General features: G+C 30.2%; 1 pseudogene; it reads right to left on the bottom strand.

Moving 5' to 3' along the window:
• Positions 1-1,123: 1,123 nt before the first annotated feature.
• Positions 1,124-23,319, bottom strand: part of LOC142325288 (AP-3 complex subunit delta-1-like) — a 91,860-nt pseudogene continuing 69,664 nt past the window's right edge.

Genomic DNA, 23,319 nt, shown 5'->3' on the forward strand with positions numbered 1-23,319 from the left:
AAGACAAGAACAGGTATACATCAAACAAGAACAGGATAGATTAAAAACTATCATTTCAGCAGCGGCAATTATTGTAAAAAATTATATATTTTATATTTTACAAAATATTAACTTAAGCTTCAATAAAAATACTATAATTTAAAAATAAATAATTTAAACAGACATAATAAAGAATAATTTTTAATTTCGGTAACAACAGCTTAAAAATAAACCGTGAATAATTAATATTCTTCCTTTAATTAATCGGTTCTTTTTATTTCTACTTCTCCTAGTGCCCCTTGTCATACATCACAAAATAATTTTTATACGTAACAGAAATAATATATTTTGGAACATTTGAAAAACTTCATAGTTTTATTTTCATACCAAAATTTCACGCTGAAAACACGAGCATGAAGCCCTGAATGATCAAGAAACACGTGAATGAAACATTTGATCAAGAAATACTGGAACATAGCATCATACGACTTTGTTTTTAATTTTGAAATAAAGTAGGTTTTATGGTGCGTACCGACATGTCTAAAAATAGAACGAGGAAGTTTTGTAACCGCTTCATGCAAAAATGGGGTTTTACCATTATCCCGTGAATGTAGTTATCGGTTTTCTATAGATAAAATATAGCATAATAGAATGCCCGTATTATCAGTACACCAGGGAGATCATATGGATGGATGTCTATCTTCTAACATAAAAAATAATCGCTAGGTTATGGGGGGTTCATTTAAGATAGCAGAGTTGCATTTATTCTGTGTGTAATAAAGGGTATTCAATTTCTGTCTATGTAGATTCTTTTAATCTGAACTTTTACTTATTGTCGATAGTAAAACAGTTTCCTGTAGAGATTTTAATCTTTTTAATCTGTAATCTGCAATTTTTGATAGCGTTTGCTGTAACCGTATGACAAATAATAACGTAGAATATGTAATTTTATCTCATCAGAAGAAATTTGTACAACACAATCTATACTTGCCATTTAAATTTAGATGAAAAACACATCATCATCAATGTCAAGCAGAACTACATAAATCATAATTATTTAGAATTCCCTTTATAATAGCCAAATAATTTTATCTTGTATATACCCACTGTGGTTTTCTCATCGGTTTGTCTGTCTGTATGCCTCTTTTTGTCTTTTTACATTCTGGTCAAACATCAAACATCTTATTCTCATGGTCTACTAATCTTAATCTAAACAATATATCATGCTTATCACTTATTTATTATCTTTATATACTGTGTATACATTTTTACTCGCTATAATGTTACTTTTTTATTTAAAAATCGTACAAATAACATTCATTCATGAGTCGCTTCTTATTTTCTGCCTTTCATTAATTTCAAGTTCCAGCTTCTGTTTTTTGTAGAATACATAATATATCTGGCAATTATAGGCCAGTCAGCTTACAAAGTTTTGATTTATATGGTTTACATAATCAGAATATAATATAGAACTTTTGTAATTTTCAACATACAATTATGAACTTTGAAAAAAGCTCATAATAAAGTGAAGGCAAAATTACTGTAATTATATTAATTTGTAATTACAACAATTAGTTTTGAAAATATTGATTATTTAAACTATTAACAAAACAAATGATAATTCTTAATCACAAGCGTTTTTCACTATAAAAAAGAAAAATCTGAAATTATAAATATATATCATTATAGATTATAATTATCATTTTTAAATGATTATCTTTAAAAAATAAAGTTATTATATAAAATGTATACACAATACGACTAATGTACAAAATAATATTAAAAAATTCTACCAGAAAATTAAAAGTACTAAAACAATTGTAATAATAATTTACTCAGAATCAGTTCAAAGAGATAAACATTATCAATTTTTACATACATTTAAAATTATAACTGATAAAAAATCATAACAAGATAATCAAATTCAAATAACTAGATATAAAAAAAAATGGCAGTAACACATAATTTCTAAATCCTATTAAATAAGTATAATTCAACATCTAACAAATCATAATTTACTTCAGATCACTGTCTGATTGGAACTAATTGCCAGTACAAACAATGAATACATTTTATAATAAAATAAAAAAAATTTAAAGACTTACTTCCAACTCAACTATATTTAACCAACCTATATTTTTATGATGTAATAATCGTTATAACAAAGGTTGATCAATTAGTTTTTAAAACAGGTAAAGTAAAACCATGAATATGGGATACATTGTTAAAATAGATTAAACAAGTACACTATAGTTAAAATTATTATTATTAACATAAAAAAAAGTTATGAAAAACTTCCTATTGAAAGATATGTTGGTTCAGCTTTCAGAAGAAGACATATATGATGGTTTTGTTCGGACCAACAATATAATGAAGCGGTACTTTCTACTTGTTCAACAATACCTAATCTGCATCTACCGCAAAGAGCTGTTGATACCTGTAACATAAAATATTATTTCAACTGTAATCAGTCTATTTTTAAAAGTTAATAATTGAACTACATTAATTCATTCACCGGCATAAAAATGTAATTATTCACATGGGGTGAACTGATTTTAAGTTAATCTGGATTTACTAAATTTTAAACAGAAAATCATAGTTATGACACATGATTTTAAAGTAAGGTCAGTTTTGAATTTGCCAACACATGCGAGGTCTGTTCAAAAAATACGTAGACTAACGTCATAAAACAAAATGTACTTTATTTAGAAGTCACTTATCTGGGTCCCCTTCAAAGTATTCTCCTCCCTGATGCACACGCTTATCCCAACAGTGTTTCCACTTTTGGAAACAATCCTGGAACGCTACTTTTGTGATGTTCTTCAGTTCCTTTGTCACATTTGCTTCAATCTCATGAATCGTCTCAAATTGTCTTCTTTTCAAAGGTCTTTTAAGCTTGGGGAATAATAAGAAGTCATAAGGAGCGAGGTCAGGTGAGTAGTGAAGGGTGGGGAAGAACAGTGATTGAGTGTTTGGCCAAAAACTCACGAGTTCTGGGGGCTGAATGGGCTGGAACGTTGTCACAATGAAAAAACCAGTCACCACTCTTCCACATTTCTGGCCTTTTCTGCCGGATCCCAAATAGAGGTTTGAGAACTTCAATGAACTTCTCTGATGGTCAGATGTCAATTTGCTCGAACCAGGGTGTTGGTTTTAAGTACATGTGAGTTGTCAGTTGACCTGGAAGGACGTCCACAGGACACTCATCATCTTTAACCATTAAAAACATCAATGCCACTTAAAATGTGTTGCACGATTCATAGCAATTATATAATCATAGCATTAACTTTTTTTTTGAAAAATTTGTTTAAATACAGTAAAAAAATGTTTGAATAAAATTTTTTTTACAGTAAACTAAGTAAAACATGTATATAAATAGTATAAAAAATCCAAAACAGTAAAGAATACTGATAATTAAAAATATCCATAAATGAAAGGTTGTAGAATAAATGATACAAGACATCAATTCTAGTGATACTGCAATTCTCAAGCATAACAAACTTTTTAAACACTAGAAAACGTGAGAAATGAAGTACTCTTCTGCTGCCTTCTTCACTAAGCTATGATATACTGTTGCATATCAACAATCCAAAACCAAAAAACTCATTAGCACAGAGTAAGCAAATTTTGACTAGTATATTTGTCACAATCATAGAAATACTAAAATTTAGTGTAAAGCAACAATATATTCCTTTAAATGATGAAAAAATGCAATATTGCCTCAAACAAAATAAAGAAAACTATGGTTTTGAAATATAAACCACATCAAAATGGCATGCAAGTTTAAGCTGCAGGTAGAGCTAAAATTCACATTACCATCACTGTTTTGTAAAATGTAAAGCTGACATTTCCAAAAACTGTTCACACAATTTTTATAAAAATAATAATTTTTAGAATCTGCAATCATTTTTAAAAATTACTGAAAAATAGTACATTGCATCCCCTCAGTAATAAAATTATAAAAATAAAATATAGAAATCAAGTTTGAATTAAAAAAAAAGAATAATAATCAGCTTCTTCTAATCTGTTGAAAGTTAGGTACAGTTTTTTTCTCCCCTGTCATGGATATTTGATTTTGAAGAAACAATCTCAACAGATTTCAAGAAAACTCTGAAATTGAGGGTTTTTATTTTAATACAATATGTTTTCTATGCATACATGGATATATTATATAATAATTATAGTAAATTACAGTCTCTTGTTTGAATCCGAAAGGACATTACAGAGGATTAAATAACAAACACAGGACCTGTGAGCAGCCTATTCTCGTAATTTATTAACATCTGTTTTTAAACATACGTCTTGCTTATCATGGAAGTCTATCGGAACAAACTATAGAAATTTAAATGGAAGATAAGAAACTAACACACAATAACAAAGCGCCCAACATCAGCACTAGTTACTGAATTAAGAACTAGACTGAGTGCCAAACATACTGGAGGCAAATACAGTTTAAACAGATTGAGATCATCAGTATTGTAAAAAATTTTTATTTACAATTAAACAACAAACATTGAAAATCAGATAACTACTTTTTAAAATGTAGTAAAATTTTTAACACCTCAACTAAGGAAAAACATTAACACCTGATTAATTTTTGGGATTTATCACTTTCAAAGGCTTTCTTCCTAAATTTTTTACTTACGACCCCTATGACCTCGTAAACAGTTCTGTAAGTCTAAAAGTTCCACCAGCTTCTCAATTTTCCCCAGTACTCCTTCACTAGAAGGTGCTTGTGACATCCTAAATTTCTTTTATGTTTTAGTGAAACATTGTCCCTTTTATTCCACCTTCATTTTGGAAACCGCAATGAAATTTTTAGAAGATCAATTTAGCTCGCTAATGAAAAGAGACTAAACAGACTAAAAGAGAAGGAGAGGAAATAAATGGACATATAACCATTAAGCAAGTCATACTTGTGGTTGCACTGCAGTTCTGTTCCTTCCATATTTTACACAAAAATATCATAACAGAAGAAAGAATTCATCATTCCACAAAGAGGGAGAATTTTCCATCGCATAATTCCTTAATGTTAAAAAAAATCAACATGCATGCTACATTTCCAACGTATCATGAATTTGGCAAACAGTACGAATCACACCTATAAATCAGTTTTTCATCACTAGCAATGATCTTAAAAATGGAAAGCAGATCGTACATGTAATTTGTTGAAATTTCTGACTCATATTGAGGTATCAGTGCTTCAGGTCAGGTAAATCAAGTCTGAGAATTAATTTTTGCAGCAACATAACATCCCTACAGACAGCCTAGCACACACAGTAATCTATTTCAACAGTAGCATATATGTCTACCCAATGATTAAATACAGTAGGAGACTTCTCAAATATTTTGAAAAAATTTTCTAGGGCTTGAGATGTTTATCAATCAACACGACTGTCACTCAAAGCATTGCAATTTGTTGAAATTATGTTTTTGGAAGCCTAATCAGTCTTTTTTGGTACTTTAATATCTTATTCCAAGATACATATAATATTTGATGCAAAACTGAAGAAAAAATTACTCTATTAATCATATTTTATTGCAATATTTTTTTATTTTAAATTATTAAAAAATTAATTAATTATTTTACCAGTTTTATGTAAGATAATGTCCCTCGTAATTTATGGGATGTTGTAATATCAGAAACAAAAATTGATAAAGAATCTTGTTCACTAGCACCGCCAGACCTGAGAACTACACCTAGGTGTTGTACTTGTTTTCTTACCATCCTGAATAAAAAATATTAAATAAAACATTAAATCTTTGAAAAATTTCACTTTACAAGAAATAATTTTGAAATTGATTTTAAGCAAATAATAACAAAACTATTTGATTTAAATTTAAACAGCATAACAACATACTAGAATCATTTAAAAAAACAGTATAGCTGTTTTTCAATAAGAAAAAACTGAATAGAACTTTTTTACAAAATGTTTTATTCTACTTTTAATAACTGAGATAAATTTTTCATCTGGAATATGTAAGTACTTATTTGTATACACTCATTGAACTAATTCTTCACCAAGATAACATTCAAAAATGTAGTATTGGAATCCTCTAGTGCTTGGGAAACATACTGCTAAAAAGTCTTTCAGTATGTGAAAAGATGTTAATTGTTGGAGGCATAGCCTCCAACAATTTCCACCTTAGATAGGTGGTCAAAAACATCTCATATGTAACAATCAGGAATCATGTTGTGTAATTAGCAAGGTGGGACTAGAAATTTCTTTAGAGAAGGAAAATGGCAGGATTAAATACATTTTTCCCAACAATTTGCCTGCCACTGCTACTTTAAAGTTCCACAGTACATAACAGTAAAAATCATGTATTCTTTCACCATAAACTTTTCAGCTCCAGAACGTTTCAGTCCCAGAAGAAGTTCCCCAGAACTTAAATTATATATAATTTACTATGAAAAAATATATTCTATTCTAAATGTATAATTTAGGGCAAAGAAAATAATAATTTTTAATAGTTTGATGCTAACAGATATAATGCTAGTAACATTTTGTTAACTCACAATATTATTTCTATATACATCTTAAACCAGGGCCAAAAAATTCTCCTACAGAGTTAAAAGGAATATTTCTTCACAATTGGATTTATCAAACTTCATTCAATAATTAAAATAAATTTTAATGTACTATACTGTGCAAATTAATTGGAACAAGCTACTTTTTTCTCTAAATTATTATGTAATTGCCAATTATGTCTAAAACTGCCTTAAACCAGTTATATCTGCCTTGAGGCGGTGTAACTGTTTGGCCTTGACAATAAGAAAGCAGTTTGACTGGTTTTAAAGTGGAAGTAGTCACCTTTAGCTTCAGTTGTGAGCCTTGAGTGTGGCAAGTAAATGTTAGTTTTTGTGCTCAGTATAACATATGTTGCTTTTGTTTGTTTAAAAATGGATATTTCTCTGAGGTAGCATGCAAAAATTATTGCTCTTAAAAATCACACTTCTATGACAATGAAAGACATCGCTTCTTCAATTCATGTAGAAAAACCAAGCGTATCAAGAATTCAGACCACATTCAAATAATCTGGATTATTGTTCGCAAAACGAGAGGAAATGTGGGCACTGAAGGAAAATTACTCCAAGAACTGATAAAATTTTAAAAAGAAATAGTAAAATTAATCCAAAGAAAACAAACTCAGACCTTAAAAGAGATTTATTGGCAACTGGTTTTGATGTTAGTTCAACTGTACATCGTAGGCTTCTGGAAACTGACCGTAAGGCAAGAAGACCAATAAAAAAACAATTTTTTAACTCTTAAAATGAAGGAAAAATCTTTAGCATGGGCCCAAAAATGTAAATCATGGACTGCTCATGACCGGAAGGAGGTAATTTTTAGTGACGAAACTCATTTATTTGTGCAGGGTTACAAAGTAAATGTCGTGGGACAAGGTAACAGTGAACCTTTGAGATCTGAGCATGTCTAACAAACTGTAAAACACTCTCTGAAACAATGTTTTGGAGTTTTTATGCAACTAGTGGCACTGGAAGCTTAGTTCCTGTTTAAGGTATAATGAATTCAATCACGTACATAGAATTATTACGATGTAGGATTATTCAATTTGTGCAAACTTTTTTTTTTTTTTGACGTGACTTTCAACATGACTAGGCCCCTTGTCATTACGGCTTCGTTCGGGGAAGATCAACCGTCGACGCCGTCCGACGGGTGCTACAGTGGGCCAGAGTCCAGTCGGCAGGCACGTGGCGACGAAGGAAGATCCCATTGATCATTCTCCTAGACATCAGGAATGCATTTAACAGCGTGCCATGGGGAGTGATCATGGGAATACTCCGGGAGAGAGGGATCAGCGGCTACTTGCTCGCCGTAATAAATGACTACCTGCATGAGAGATCTCTGCGGGTACGCACAGAGGAAGGAGAAGATGACTTCAACATGTTTGGAGGCGTTCCGCAGGGGTCGGTGCTTAGGCCTCTTCTTTGGAACATCGCGTACGACGGCCTTCTGCGGGACGAACTCCCGGAAGGATGCCAGTCGATCGCGTACGCAGATGACGGGACGGACGGAGGAGGAGGTAAAAGATAAGGCAAACTTGGCGGTGACAGTCGTCAGCAGATGGCTGGGGGAGAGAGGACTACGACTGGCACCGCACAAGACGGCGCCTGTCCCGATCACCGGCAGAAGAAGACTTAGGGGAATGTCCTTCATGGTGGACGACGTACGGGTCCACCATGGGTATGTGCATGGCTTACCGTGACTGAACTTCTTAGTTCAAGAAATAAAAATCAACAGTGCTCGCGTGAAGAACAGTTTTTTGCGGGTCGCCGCCAGATTCGAGAATGAGATTAAATTTAGTAAAATACATACTGTCTGAAGACAGTAAATGACATTAAATTTAGTAAAAGAAGTTCTAGGTTATCTAATCATTTTTTTATATTTATGTTTTATATAGTAGTGAGATCGGTGAGGTTTGAACTGTGGTAAACAATCCGAGGGCTATAAGAAATCTATAGTTAAAATTTCGTAATGATTGATTTTTCCCAAGATCGAATGAAAAAAGTTACACAAGAAACCTATTTTGTTATTGTACAGTTGTAATTTCTTTCAATTTATGTGTCTCTTAAACATCCTTTTTAATTAAGATACACTAACATATTTATTTTTTTATGTATTAATTCTTATTTTTATGTAAATATTACTGAGAAGCAAAAAAAAAACACACAAAACGTTTTGGTAATGTTATTAGAATTAAATAATTTAAAAAGCGAAAATAAAGATATAAATGGAATTGTACTGATAAGAAGAAACCGAACCGAAAATAATTCAGTAGTTCCGCCTATCAAACGCGATTTAGATGCGTAAGGTTTTCAAGTATATAAATTTAATATAAATGACGCGAGTTTTTGAACATCAGTAAGGGTACTTAATTACTTTTGAAGCTAGACAAAATTATCCGAAGTAAAAACTGATCTAATAACCTACTGATAAGATATACGTAGTCCGACACGTTTTTCTGCTTTAGAAGGAATATGAAGGACGGTTGAACTGTGGCATTTAAGGTTAGTGTGCGATCGACGGAGCAGAAAACAGTTGCCGAACAGGTAAATCGGTAGCCGCCACCCAATCAATCATTAAAAGATGAACTGGTTCTATAGATTCCGGTAATGTAATCATAGACGAAGCAGGGACCGACCTTTACTTATGAAACTCTGAACAGGAAGAACGGATAAATGATAATGAAAATATTACTTTGAGGTCGGGTGTAACACAATACTGATAAAAATTTTGCATTGACCGATTTAAAAAAACGATAAAACTCATGCTAAAAATTTCATAACATGTAAACAGTATTACATAGAATCTGAAATAATTTCCCAGTAATAATGGATACAAAGATAGAAGCTACACAAACTAATAATCGAATCACTCACTAACGTCCGACAAATACATCTCGTGTAAAACACCGTTTTTATTGTACTCCATATCTCGATTACTTATTTAGAATCAACTTTTCAATGAAATTAATATCTGTCGATATGCCTAGACTGAAAAAAGCTAACAAGAAATTTTTATATGCACTTTCTTTGTAACCGACTGCAAACACGATTTAAATATTGTTAAGGAAACCTGATTAAAACAGATTTATAAAACAGCCAACAAATGAATCCATGACAATCTTACCCATTAATCCAGCTTATTTTATTTATTATTGTTTTTTTATTTCAAACTGGCCTAAAATTTTATTATTGGAAAAATAACAAAATATTTTTACGATTACTTAACAAAGAGAAAATTTATTTTAAAATGCGATAAAATTACTTACATTTTAACAAAAATATTACCAAAACGAGATTAAAACTCAACAGGTATAACGTATTTTTTAAATTTATATAACTTTTGATAAACGATTCTCATATAATAAAAAAGAAAAACACTTGAGCATGTAGGCCTACAAGCAGAAATTTACGTATTTGTGTGTGCGCATTTACTTGATAAACGATACAACTTCTAAACTAATAGACATTATAAGGAATGGGCATTAATATCATACCGGCGCAATACAAATAAACGACTCGGAGAAGCCTGAAGGCTAAATGTTGGTCGGTAAGGATCCTAAGACAGAACATAAAGGCTTAACTCGACCGAGATCATTACCGAGCTCGAAGCCACGCCTTTCATGAAAAGCTTCGCTATAAATTTTGGCAGTCTTACAATTCTAACAAAAACGCAAATGTACTCCGCTCCTTAGAACGATATTCAGAATAAAATGGTGCAAAACTTAACACAATATAAACCTTTTCAACTCAAACAATTTAATGATCTTCATTAAAGCGCTCAAGAATAATTTACGTTAAAATATTTCCAACTCGTAAGCATTAAGACCGTAATAAAAATTGCTTAAAATAAATTGCCCCGAACAGTTTAATGTAGTAAATAATCCGATGCTCGTTTCCAAATATATTTTATAAGTTAGTTATCGAGATTGTAAAATCTCGTTACTATATCTTCCGTAATAAAACATATTTGGTTACTATTCTTCAACTATTGACAGATCATTGTGAACTAACAGGCAGATGCTAATGTTTTAAAGTTATAAATTCTATGTTTTCAAGTTATAAATTCTATGATATATACGAGTAATGATTCGTATAGGACGGAAAACACACAAAATAATTATTTTTTATTTTAGTGCGTTTTACATAACCGTGTGAATAAAGCCAAGCGTGCACATCACAAGCATTTCTAGATATAAAGATATCTACCGTTTATCCTTCGAGACAGAAGAAAGAGAAAGCTGTGGAATATTTCTTCTACAGGATACTATTTTATCTAGAAACCCTTTCTACCAAGACATTTTTGAAAAACCTTTCTTTTTTCTCATTACTACAATCATGTTTATTTCATTCACCGCAAATAGAAATACTACCGATATTGTAAACAATCAATTTGATATAATCAAATTTGATATAGAGAATCTAATCGTTTGATTGTAGAGCGTTTCAGAAAAAAAATATACCTTTATTAATGTTCTGCATAAATTAAGATCCTGTTCGTTGTTCTCAAAGTTTTCGTTGAAGTCTTTTGATGTTTATAATTTAAAATAATTCTATACGTTTCTCTTTGAGTTTAGAAATTGAACAACCGAATCAAAATTAAAATAAAACCAAACACGAATTATTTCATCATTTATTGGATGTATTATACTTTTCTATTTTTCAAAGTAATTAAATGAACGAGAATGTAACCGTGCTTCCGTAATTTAGGTTATCTCTGAAAATCTTGAAAATATCTTTAGTTAACAACGGCTATGTTAGGGCCGCAACATGTAGGGTAAGTTGAATAAACTAAAATTTGCAGGTTTATAATATCAACAACAAACTTTTGTCGTTGAAATGTGATAAATTTTAACTTAGAAATTGAGATGTCTGACTGTGAAGGTCAATTAGAATTAGATGAAATAAAGTAGATTCATGGACAAAATAAAATTAAATTAAAAAAAAAAAATTAACTATAGTTTTCACTTTCAAAGATCGCCACTTTGTTTGTATGAAGAAAAGACAAACGATTATGTCCTTTTTACTTCCTTATACGAAGTAAAGGAAGTATTGAGATCGCGAAAAAATTCGGTTTTCAGATTTCAAGGAAATATACATTTTGACCATCCCTAAATCCATTTTGACTAGTTTTGGCGTGACGTCTGTATGTGCGTATGTATCTCTCGCGTCTTAAAGATTAGCCACAGAATGTTGAAATTTTGGATTTAGGACTGTTGTAACATCTAGTTGTGCACCTTCCGTTTTGATTACAATCGACTGAACTATCCAAAAAAATTCGACTGAATTGTCCAAAAAAGCCCGAAGACTTTTTCTTATAAGCCCTCATTGAGGTCTCGTCAATGATATATCGTAAGTGATACTTATTTTCCAGAGTTATAGCCAAATAAAATTTTAATTAATGAAATATTTGATCTTATAAGGAGAAGACACATCGGTTCGAATCAAACTGCATCTCCTTTTTTTAAATTTAAATATATTGATTTATTAATAATTATTAACCTTTGATTGTAAAAGCATTTTTACGATAAATAATTCAATAAAAACAAAATAAAAAAATCAGAAGATATTAAATTAAATAAATTTTATGTACTTTTCATTAAAAAAAAGAGGTGTATATGCAATTTAATAAGCTTACAAGGAACTCATGTGGTATTCACATAGAATTTTTTTTTAAATTTAAATATACTGATTTAATATTAACCCCTGATTGTAAAAAAATTTTGCAATAAATAATCATTCAATAATAACAATAAAAAAAATAATATGAAAAAATCAGAAGTTATTAGTGAAATAAAATTTTATGTACGTTCAAGGAAGTCATGTGGGGTCCACATCACATCTTTAAGATATTTTCAGTTTGTTTTATAACTTGTTTTTGTGTTATGAGAAATTAAGGCCAAACTGGTCGATTAAAAAATTCAGTACCTACACAGAATAGTTAATTAAGACCACTCTGTACATTTCTATCAGTTCCGAGAACGTTAGATAGACAAAACTGTTTTTATAAAAATTAATAAAAAATGATTCTTGAAATAACAGAAAAATAATTGAGAAACAATTTTAAAAACGGGATTGATTAGAATTACTTTATATGAATATACCCACCCATCTCTATTCCACATCTATAATTAGTTATATATCCGATTCGTAAGAAATCAGTCACGTTAAGTTGTTAATGTTTTTATGTACAGTTATATTACAGTCGTAAGAAAAAGTATTCGTAAATATATATCTTTTTTTTACGAAAAAATTATGTAGCTGAAGATAAACCGAGAATATATAACAAATAAACATAATTATAATTTAGACGTTCCATGAAATAACAGTGGCAGTGAATCGGTATTCAGAATTTACACTACAGAATCATTTAAATTTTTTTTTTCTTATTCTAACATAAAATTTTTTTCAACATTATTTTGAACATAACGAACAAGAAATTAGACGCAAGTGTAGTAGTTCAGTTAGTTTTAAGGCAAGAATATCCATTTCCAGTGCTGTAAAATCGGTGGAAAATGAAAAAAAGGTTTTATCTTTATTAACATACTTTTAAACATAGGACAAAGTATTCAAATAAAATTATCATTATAGCGCAATGTAATTTGGAAGAACAAAACATTCATTTTACAAAAATTACAAAATAATAAAATTGCACCGATAATGGAATTGTATGAAATTATCATGCAAAATATAACATAATATTAAATAACAAAAACCAGGCTATGATGAATTGACAGATCTCGATTTAAATTGATTTTTTCCTTATTGTGTACTTAAATGTTTAATCTGGATAAGAAAACTGTTTTCGTATGAAAAGTGATTAAATGAAAAAAAAAAAATTGGCTATGTTTAATTTTGCGTAATGTCAAATAAGTTATATTATAGAAACTGTGACTACAGTGCCACCTCCGCCGAGCGCATTCATCATAACCTCTTAGAAATAGGAAGATTTACTTCAAAAGGATTCTAGAAAACTATAGGAATCGAACAGTAAAATTTTAAGAATTCATTACTCGTAAATGTACATTGTAAAAGATAACCCTAACAAGCCGATTAGCTTTCGAAAAAGATAGACTTGATATTTCGTATTAGATTTTATTCCTTCATTTTTACTAATTACATAATTCCAATGAAAAATGATTCTGAAGTGAAAATGCAATAAAAAAATGAAAGTATGGAAACGTATTAATAATTTAAGAGAAAATGAAAAGAAATGTATAACTATATATAAAATTGCATCCGCAAAACTATGTATGCAGCAGACGTAATTGTAATAATACCCATTTGGAAGAATAAAAAATGATCCACAACTGTTTTTTTTTTTGAGAAAATAATAAACTAATTTCAGAAAAAAAAGTTAAAAAAACGCACTTTAAAAATACTCGGAAAGACGCTTCTTAAAAAAAAAAAAAACAAAAAACATGGAAATTCGTCTACTAGAAGCTGAGATAATTGTATTTTGAGAGCACGTTGCTATTTTGAACGCATAAATTCAATTTTCAGCCGGCCGGAGCAGCCGAGCGTTTAGCTACCTCACCAGCGCCGCCTATGCGTTTTTCGTGCGGCCCGATTATTTTCAGTCGACATTATATCAGGTTGCACCTGAGCGCAGGAGTGGAAAATTTACACCTGGAAAATACGACGAAAGATGAAGGCGTCTATCGAAAAAACAGTCCTTCCGCACTTCTACTTTCGTTATAAACGGCGGTCAACTTAGATTGGTTATATCTTCGGAGATAATTAACGAATCGAAACTTTTTTTAGAAAAAGAAGCGTCTTTCCAAGCAATTTTAAGCTGCGTTTGATAAAATTAATCTAGATGAAGATTTGTGAAGATATTGAATTTCTTTAAAAGCAAGGGAATTGCACGTATGTTTGAAAGATTCTCTAGGCTCTCCTAATTAACACATTTAATTTTTTCAAAATGCATTTGCAAGGTTGAGTGCTCTTTTATATATGATTAAATTTTCAAGTATCTACAGACTCTACACAATTTGGAAAAATCGCAATTTTTTAAATCTGGATTTCAAAATTATTGTGCAAAAACTGTCCGACCGGCTTTGTTGAAATTTGGCGTGTTGCTTCATCATTTCAAAATGTTCTTTGAGGAAAATCTGAAGTCCTCGTTTTATAAGTACTCGAAAAAATTCCAAAAATCTTGTTTTCATTTTTTTTACAGTTATTACTATTTTTGCATCAATAATAACGAATTTTTCGAAGATATGAATATTTGAAATGAATATTCCAAATATTTCAATTTTAAAACAGAAATAGCCTGGACAAGTACGACAAGGATAAGATGCAACAAAGCATATAAAGTAAGGTAAGCAAATGTTTGTCGAAAATTATTGCCATCATATGTATATTACAAAATTCCCACTCGGAAAACTGTATCGCCAACCACAAAAAAAAATATATTATACAAAATTTAGCGAAAACACTGGAATAAAATGAAAATCAACCGATCAACACATAATTACAAAAATGAGTCACTCGGCGATTGTGTTTTATTATCATAAATCTTGTTTTAGTTCAAACACCATGGAATTGTAATTGAATTGAAATAAAGGTACATTTATTTCCAATAATTACTAGAAAATCTTAAAACATGGAAAATTCAACCGAACAATAGTTAGGAATAGAGAAACCAATTTTTCAACTAAACTTTCGTAATGTTTTGGAATTGTTCTTTATTTCAACATCTATCAAATCACGGATTTTATCTTTTTAACTTGTAAAACGATTGTTTTAACATGTTTTAATTATAAAATTAAATTAAATTTTAAGTATTTTATTATTTACTTTATAGTAGGCAATTGCGTTAAAAATGTATACTGAGAATCTTAATTGTAATTAAATTGTGACTCCCGCTGATTCTTTTCAAACAGATAATTGTTAGTCAAGAACCACCCCCAACAACGACGTCTAATAGCAAATGTCGAGGATAACTTCTCGAGATTTATTTTCAAAAAGTTGAATACAATACGAATTGAATTTTATTCGTGTAATTCATCCACCAAACATAAAATTTTTTGCGTCACTTGAATGGACCTCAGTACGAATGTTGAATTTTTATGCATTATGACAACGGAATGAAAAATCATTACATTTAATAAATCTGTTGAATAGAATATAAAAAAAGGTAGATAGGAATAATAAGAACTGTTAAGTGTAATTTACATTTTATAATTTCGTTATTCACAAGGGTTAGATTTTTATTTGTTTTGTAGATTTCCATTCTCAATGTTTTAAAAGACGTGACAAACTATAAATCTGTTCATCTCGCTTTTCATTTTTAATATTTTGTGCATTTAACATTCACTGTAAAAACAATTTTCCCATACTGTATGCCGTCTCATATGTGTCGTTTAATACCTGCGGTTACCACAAATTTATATAAGTATACGTTTAAAATAGAGAATTATTTTTTAATAGAAAAAAGGCTCTAGTTAGCCCGATTTTTACTAAATAATTATGATTATTCAATGAAAAAATAAACCTTTTTACCCCAGAGATGATTTAAAACTATATGCAAAAGAAATATTCTGGACGTTTTACTTTATTCCGAGTATAACATATAAGGTGTAAAAAGAGACCACTATTATTGTCTCTAGCTTCATTAACATATTTTGTGATAATATACAGAAAAAAATAAGACCAGTTTAAAAAAATTTAAACTATCTCCAATTTTACTTCAGGGATTGTACTGTAAACAACACAACACAAATGCTTATATAATGTACACATATTACTATTGTCATCATGTATACAAAACAGCTGCCAACTGGCATTTTGTCAGGTGCAGCAAGTTATCAGACGAAGTATAATACATAAAAAGCCTACCGATTTGTATAAGATATGAATTGATTATTTTTTCATTCAAAAGCTGTTTTATAACAATAAGAATTACAACTTTTCAATGTGCGCGCACAAATGTACGGGTGTGTATTCGGGAGTGTGTGTAGTATTTAAATTTTATAGGTTTGCTAGTTGCCTAACAAAAGGCAAGAGGAAGGAGTTTCGAAATTTATCGAACCATTCAATAGAAAGAGCAAAAAATTAATTTCTTACAAAGTGTTTAATTCTTTATAATCGAGGATTATTCCGTGTCGCAGAATATTTAAGTTTACTAAAGAAAAAATGTTTGCTTTTATAACTCAAATAAATGAAACATATAAGTATATATTAATATTTAAGTGGCGGACTAGCATGTTTCTGTCTTTCTTGTGGAGGTTCCGAGTTCGAGACCCAATCAGGTGTGGCACTTCTCACTTGCTAAAAAATTTATAATCATTTATTTTACTGACTATTATGAGGCGTCAATCTGTTTGTTATTGGATGAAGAAATAAATAAATAACTGAAAAAAAAAATGGTTGGATTTTGTTAAATCAAAATTTTTATGTTATTTACTTCCCTGTCTGTAGCGACTATAGCTATATAGAAGGGAAAATATGATGATCGGTCAAAACTGACCATTTCCGGTTTTAACCGAATCTTGACGAATTGGAATGGAATGCAAAGTTGGCGGGAGTTTATTACTCCCTACTTTATCGCAGAACCTGGACAGAGTCCCTTGCTGCTGGATGATTCTAATCGGGCTTGGTTTTTAAAAGGGTTATTTTATATCTCGGGTCTAATTTTTTCAAGTTTTGTGTATTATTATTTTATTGAATTTAAGACGGATTTAATTGCATTCCAATCCGTTGAAGAACCAGCGTTATCGAACCCATTTTACGGGCCGACCGCGGAAGGCTAGGCTTATGAAGCCTGTCCTCCCGACGCAATTCCCCTTCAGACCGTCTACTGAAGTCCTTTCGGTGCTAACGCTTAATAGGCTAGCAGGAATACGCCACAACGGGGCACTAACTATAACTTGACGAATTGACACTCCTAAGGACTCCAGAAAAACCGAAAAATGTCATCGAAATTTTACGACAAAATGTATGTGCGTATGTTAGCGTGTAAATCTCCTTATATCTCCAAAACTACTTGACCGATTTTCACCAAACTTGGCTATATTTCTATAGTAGGGGGGCATTGACACTATTAAATTTTCAAAAAAGGTCAGTGGGTGGGGGATAGAGGGGGGAATGAAATCGTCTCCAAATTTTGCATAATTAAGGTTTTATATATATATATATTTTTTTTTATTTTATTAATTTTTTTTTTTTTGTTAATTCTGTGAATATCAATGAACAACTTTTGTAAAAAAATAAGTTTTTGTAAATTTCACCTCCACTCCTAAAAATGGTTTTTATATTGAAGACTGATTTTCGTTGCATTTTTAAAAATATTTAACTGCACTTCCACTCCAGAAAATAGTAATAATTGGAAATTGTAGAAGGTAGTACAGTGGGATCTTTTCGTTGCCGTTTTCCTGTTAGCACCTCGTTAGATCCATAATTTGTTCTTCTTCAAAGTGTGGTCTTCAGCCGTACCCCCTTCATACACACCCCACATTCCACTTAGCGGCCGGACTACTGCTGTAGTTAACTGCTATGTTGTGACGTCACGGATGAGCGGTAAAATTAAATAAATGAATAATATATTAAGTGTAAAAATTTATTTAAAATTACCGCTAATATCGCCACACCCGCGCAAATGAAAATACGGTAAGCGCACGCTATAGTTAGAATCATTGGATTAAATAAAATATAATGTATTTAAATGAAATTATAAATATAGTATAAATTCAGTTGTGTGTAAGCCTTGCATAAAAAAAAAATGCGTGACGAGAAAGTCCTACAACTGGGTTGTCAACTTTTCTTTATAAATTAAGTAATTGTAAGAAATAATAATTTCTTCTTTTCATTTCAAAAGAAATACGTTAATTCCTTTTTTTAAGGAATTAAAGATTAATGACCTAAAATTGATTTTAACTCAATATCAACACAACGATCGATAAAAAATAAATAGATTTTATAACAAAGAATAGAAAAAAGAAAAACATAATTTACGATAGCAGGATTCGCTAGCGGAGATATGACTTCTGGAGATTCTCAAATATCACGGAATATTTTAAAGTTATTTCAGTTTTATTTTTAAACTTGTTATACACCTAAGTCTCTACGGGTACTGGTATGATACCATGACAATAATATATGTTGCAGAAGATAAATTAAAGTTCAGGCATTTACATTTTACTTATAAAATTCAAAATTAAATACATAAATCAGCCGGATATTCGAATATATTTATTCTTATATAAAATTTCCATTCTTGCTTTTCTTGAAATATTATTCTGACGAGCTTCCAAGGATTCAACCTAAATTTGTTTTTAATTACCTAACCGTATTTATTTTTATTTCTGCTTTTTAAGATACCTATATATATATATATATACGTGAATTGACGTTTATAATACGTTGAATCACAACAGAAATAGGACACATCAATTTACTCCTTTACTCTCATCTCTCATTATTATTATTACTATTATTTTAATGACATTAACAATTTAAGTACAAAACCATCAGTCAAAGAATGAATATACCTGTGGTGAAAAAAGTTAAGTCAAATTTGTAGAGTTGAAAAGCAATTAGATTTTTGATGGGTTTGGCATGCTGATATTTTGCTCAAAGAAAAAAAATGATGGGAAACATTTCACTGTTGTTAATTAAGCCTGGTATGAGATTCTTTTAATTTTTAAGAATGTTTATGCTATTTTTAAAACTGATAATGGCTCATATGTTGGCTATTATGGTAATTGCATTTAATGTAAATTTTACAATTTCAAATTTATATTTGTTATTTTATTAAAAAGCATAATAAAACTAATAAATAATACATTCTCATTTTTACAAAAAAAAACTCGCATAAAATTCTAATTATAACAACCTAATATAATATAGGATACATATTTTATTAAGAACTTCTTTTAAATTATTTCAGTGTAAAACATCATGCGATGAGTTTCAGATAAATTCGATTTACCAGGATAAAGGAAATCGAGTGAACCATTCAACCAGCCGTCATTTTATTTCTTTCAAATGAATCTCGTTGGCCTTTCGTTCTGATTTTACAGATGCACGAATAAACAGCTATTCCAACTCCAAAACACATTATTCTACACCAACGGTAGTAAGTTGATAATAATAATATTCTATAATTCGGTTTTTTAAAATTCAAATATATTTCTTTCTATTTAAAGTGTATAAAGCCTGTATAAATGTTCCTTTTTTTAATAATTTTTAAGCATTATTGTTCGTCAAAATGAATCGACATCGACGGTTCTTTTTTTTTTACTTTGTAAAGAATGTTTCTCTAGAGGACCCGTAATAAACCTATTTCAGATTAATTTAAGAGAAAAATGTTTCAAACAAAAAAATGATACGATAACGCAGAAGATCTGAAGATCTTTAAATAAAAAAGAAAGACCATTTTTCTCGTTTATCTTTCCTTGTCTTCATTACTTAGTATTGCAGATTATTATTACAGGAAAATAAAAAATTATAAGACAGTACACGAAATGTGTTATGGCTAAAAAACCTATATTCTTGCATTTCAGATAGCCTTAGTACAGTAGCACTTCCTTATATATACATATGTGTAAATATATATATTATTTATATATGTTAGTTCTTCGCTAACACTTGTATCACTCTCCATAGCAGCAATTTTCAACTTTACTCCTTTTCTTTAGTATTCCTTTATGCAGTTTTGTCAAGAGATATCTCTCCTTTGGGTACCTAATGAACGGTTTTTTTCCTAACGGTATCATTTTTGTACGCCTCTTAAATTTTAAATAAAATGTAAATAAATAAACCTTGAAAAATAATATCGATTTCAATAAAGATTAGACTTTCTCAATTCTTAAAATTTCAATGTTTTTAATTTGTAACCAAATTAAGGATGAATACGTTGTAGGTAGTTTTTAATTTAACACCGGTTTTTAAAAGTTTTGAAAAATATTTAATTCAGATTTTTTCTTTTTTTAGAAATACTTCACTTTTTTTTCTTGACGAATCGCTACATAAGCTTGAAGCTTGTGCGGGGATGTGGAAATGGAATTTTGTAGCGTATGAAAAATGTCATACCTGACCGGGATTCGAACTCCGGTTTTAACGCCGAGACACTCCCACTCGCGCCGCGGAGGCCGGCAAGTATAAACTTACGTTTATTTAGGTTAAACTTTTTATAATCCATTTTTTCTTTTTTTTTTCCTCTGTACGTAAATATTTATATGTACAATATAATTCAGTCCCCACAAAGCACACAATTAGAGAAACTTTGTTTTCTTAATTTATCAAAACGCTTTCGGGTCTAAACCCATCCTCAGTGATATTTTTTATAAATTCTTATAAACTGTTTAGAATTTACACTATATTAGCTTTTTACATTTTGTAAAAATTGTTTGTTTAAAATAAAATAAATTTAGAACGAATATTTCTTCAAGAATTTCGTCAAGAATAAAAAAGTATTACAATCATTACAATTTTTAAATTGAGGTTCTCTATTCAACCCATATATTCCTTTATTATAATTTTTAAGTTTCTATACAGAAACTTATATTTATGTTTATTTCTTTTCCTTTCCCCGCACAGAACTGACTGAAAACAGACATAAAAACTCTTTTACTTTTAAAAGTTACTGACGTTACAGTAACAAATTAATCCAACAAAGGAAAATTTTGTTCTGTTGTAGGGAATTTTCATTTTGTGACAGATTCTTGCTGTTTGGTATTTCAGGTTATTTTGTTAGCTCATATACAGACAGAATGAGTGGTTTTTGAGCTTTTATAATTCATTGTTATTTTTTAGTGACCTTGCAAGTTTCTGTTATAAGTTTTTTATTCATTTCTAGTTAATACAATGAATATAACCCCACGAAAGAGGTAAAAAATTGTTACTCTGTCCCAACACACACGAATGACTCGTGAAAAGGTTTAGGAAAACAGATTTCTAAAGAGAAAACGAAAATGTGGACGGAAAAAGAAAACCACGCCTACACAGGATCGATTACTAAGAAAAGGAAAAATTAAGCTGTTGACCTTAATCGGGACTTTTGTCCCACTAATGTTTCTGATATGACAATTCGTAGAAGATTGTTGGCAGTGGGAAGAATTGTCAGTTATGAACACAGCTGACACAGGTTATGACACAAAAAGACTTCAGTGAGCACAGGAATATAAGGGACGGATTGACTATTGAAATGTGAAAAAAAGTAGTTTTTCAGATGAAACATTTCTTTGTCCGAGGAGAAAGAGTAGCCTACATTTCGTAAATCAGCAGATGAGAAGACTGCTACGCCAGCACACCTGCAACAAGCTCCCAAACGGAGAGCCAAAAATATGTTTTGGGTTGTTTTACACAAATAGGGCTTGGAGCACTTACGCCTGTAGATGGTATGATGAAATCGGTCCGATACATTAATATATGCCAAAGAATAGTCCCATTTATGCAGAAGAACCCAGAACTCATTTTCCAACAGGAGCTTGCACCACGTCACACGTAAGAGAAAGCATACGAGTTCTTCAAAAACCAAACAAACTTAGAATCTACGTATTTATTAACTTGTTTAATTTTTTATTGATTTTCCGTAGAGAAATTATTTTTAATTCATGAATGAGCCTTTCAACTAAAGAGATAACTGAACATACATTATATAAAATACAAATATGATGCAACATTTTATACATGTTTTAGTGTATAGAATAAAAATAATTAATATTTAATTTTAAAAAATTGTAATTTATTTAAATTTAAAATTAGCACGCGGTATACATTATTTATTTATAAATAACTTACATTATCTAAATATTTTCACTTAAACGAAAACAGCACTGTGGAAAAAATAACATTACCATACAATACTTAACGCATACAAGATTATTACCTTAACGTCGTTTGTTCTATCGATTCCCTCCATACGTAGTAAAATTGGCAACAAAACGTAGTAATTTATAACAGCTCTTTTTACGTGCGGTTCAGTCGGGGGTGACAATGTTAATCTACAGAGATAAAATACTTATTCGACGATTCAATGAAAGCTATTTATTTTCTGACAAAATTCTATTGGCATATTTTATAAAATTAGAAAAGAACGTTATCAGGTTTAAGCCCCTGCAGGCTATTTTATAATTTACTAAGTAACATATTTCAACAACATTAAAGTTATTTTAGACTGAAATTAATGTTAAAAACTTCTACAATACGTGTAAAACCTTACTAATTAATTTTTTGTATGAAGGAATTCGGTAAAAATTAAATTACATCACAAAATTTCAAAAGAGGAACGGAACGGAACACTTAGAAAAGCATTTTAAACAATACATAAACTACGAAATTCTCCGAAATTCGAACTGTAGCGTTAAAGTTACAAATAGGTTTTGAAGCAGAGATTAAGCTGAAAATGGCTGTGGGATGGGAGTTGTCATTTATTTGACTATTTTTAAGAGCGATGAACCACACTGGTTGTCACCACCCGAAAACAACTGAAAAATGTTGTAAAAATGAAGTATAAAAACAAATTTTGCAAGTACAAGGCACAGAAAAAATGAAGTAAGGGATTGTAAAAAGACAGAAAATAAACTTAGGAAAAGAAAGGTATTAATAATTGAAATAAGATTATAAGGGCTTTCAGAAAAATACCGGATACCATGAAGTGTTAATGTATCAATTTGGCGTGTCCCAAACGCAAACAAAATTAAGGACAACTTTAAAGTGACTGTCACATTAAAGTTGACATCACTAACATGACAATATACCAGCTCTAATTTTACGTAGCTTATTATTGAAGTGAGATGGTGGGTGAGAGAGTAACTAATGATCAGGTCTTAACTTACAAGAGAGTAAATGAGTAGGAGTATGATTAA

This window comes from Lycorma delicatula, chromosome 5 (genome assembly GCF_047948215.1).
Source record: "Lycorma delicatula isolate Av1 chromosome 5, ASM4794821v1, whole genome shotgun sequence".
Classification (NCBI taxonomy): Eukaryota; Metazoa; Arthropoda; class Insecta; order Hemiptera; family Fulgoridae; genus Lycorma; species Lycorma delicatula.